Genomic DNA, 2,139 nt, shown 5'->3' on the forward strand with positions numbered 1-2,139 from the left:
TGGAGCAACTCTGTCTGACGCGGCGCTTTGCTCGCCTTGCGAGAAGGGGAGCTGGTGTTTCCCGTAATGCGAGCAGAGCGCGGCTGCTGCTGCAAAGCTGGAAGGCGGGAATAAATCACGGGAATATTTTTTCTTTTTCGTTTTTTTCCCTGGTTGTTTTCCTTCCCACCACCAAAAGCACGGAGTGGCGCCGTTTCTCTGTGGGATGCGGGCCTTTCTGCAGCGCAGAAGGCTCAGCGGCGCGAGCGGCGCTTGCCCGGCGTAAACACTGACCGTCTCCCGTAGCTCCCCTCATGGAGGGTCTCAGCCGGGACCGGAAAGACTCCTCCCAGAAACAGGTTAGCCCCTTCCCAGCCGAGGGGACTCTGTGGTGGAACCTTAAGTTCCCATCTGTCTCGTTTATTTTTCTGTGTTTTGGAGACATCCTTTGTTTCACGACATGCTGCACCAATGCTCACCCCACAGTGCAATACAGGTCTGCCACAGCCCTCCTCTCCTTCTCTTGGGCTGGTGGGATTTCATGTTGGACTCGAGGTTGCTGACTACAGCTCCCACTGCATGGGACACAGGAAAGGTTAGGTTTTTGGGATACTGGTGCCACGCGTGTCATGAATGGGCTGTTTCTGCAGGTTTTAGTAGCTGGGTTACCAGCCTGTGAAAGCTTTGCTCTGGGATACAGCGGAGCAGAGGATGGGAAGACTTAGTGCAGGTCCTGGATAAAAAATATGCTTCTTCCTTAAAAAGAAAAAGAAAACAAAAGACAGTTTGGCTTGGATACAGGTGCCAACCCATCCCAACATGGATGACAAGGGATGTGCCCTGATCTGTTGCTTTGCTTGTGGAAACTGAGGAAGTAATTTTTTTATTTTGGGAATTTATTAAGTGTATGGCATAGTACAGAAGCAGAACCACAGGCCCTGTGGTTGCATCCTCTTTGCTCAACTTTAGTTGCATGACTGCAGGTCACCTCCTGTCTAGCTCTTTCCAGATGTAGTAGGTTGGCCTACCTGAAGCACTTTGGATACTACTCTCCCTGCTTCTTCTCCTGCCTCTTTGATGCCATAAGCATCCTCTTTTTTTCTTTGGTAGCATCACTAGAGGAGCCAGGATGCCTGTGGGTGAGAAGCAGGACCACAAGGGCTTAGTGGTTTCTGTTGGCTTTCATATTTTCTTCCAGCTTCCTCCATCTGGTCCCTGCTGCCCTTGTGTCCATGTGCCTTGTGGCTGACAGACACAGCTGGTACATGTGCCCTGTGCTGCTTTGGGGAGGTGCAGCTGCTGCTGCTGGCTCAAGAGAAAGCAGGAATTCCTCATCAGCCAAGGCACCTTGCTTTACAACCTGCTGCCTGCCAGGATAAAGTGATAAGAAACCCAGACTACCTTCAGAGTCCAAGTCCTGAAGGCCCCAGCTCAGCCTAGCATCGTGTGGCTCTTGCAGAAGCCAGTGCAAGCAAAGGCAGGAAACACCCCACTCAGATAATAAATTTTTAGAAACCCACAGCTTTCTAGAGGTGTGTGTGGGTAGGTAAACTCTAAACTGGAAGGAGAGGTGCCCCCCTCCTCAGGTGCCATGCATGGCCACTTGCCTCCTGGTGTGCTTACAGTGAGCATACAGCAATTTGATGTCCAAAATGTTGCTGTAGGATTGTTGTATGGATGCCTAAAATAACTGGACAGTAATATAATTTATGTGATCTGTGCTTGATTCTTAGACTGTAGTAATTACCATCATGACAGCGCATAATAAAAATGGTACAGAGGAATGTGCATCTTCTAGATGGGAAAAAAAATCTACACACCCAGAAAACACACCCTGTTTTCTTATTATTTTTGTCTTTTTTTTTTCTTTTTTTATGGAATGCCTCATTGTTTAGCTCAACAATGCTGTAGCTGTCCCATGTACAAAGTCACTCAGCCATGGGGGCCTCAGCTTTTCATGTGCCCTCACTCCCACCCACCTTCCTCACAACCACAAGTGCAGCATACTTCTCTCCCCCAGGCTGCCGGAGAGTGGATGTTAAAAATGTGCAAGTTGAGCGTGGAGAAATTGAAAATCACATGAATTTCAAGCTTCAGCAGACTTCTATATGATTTGTTATTCCCAGATGTCAGTGGATAGGACACTGGCCAATAGATGGC

Source organism: Corvus brachyrhynchos, unplaced genomic scaffold (assembly GCF_000691975.1).
Source record: "Corvus brachyrhynchos isolate BGI_N302 unplaced genomic scaffold, ASM69197v1 scaffold90, whole genome shotgun sequence".
Taxonomy (NCBI): Eukaryota; Metazoa; Chordata; class Aves; order Passeriformes; family Corvidae; genus Corvus; species Corvus brachyrhynchos.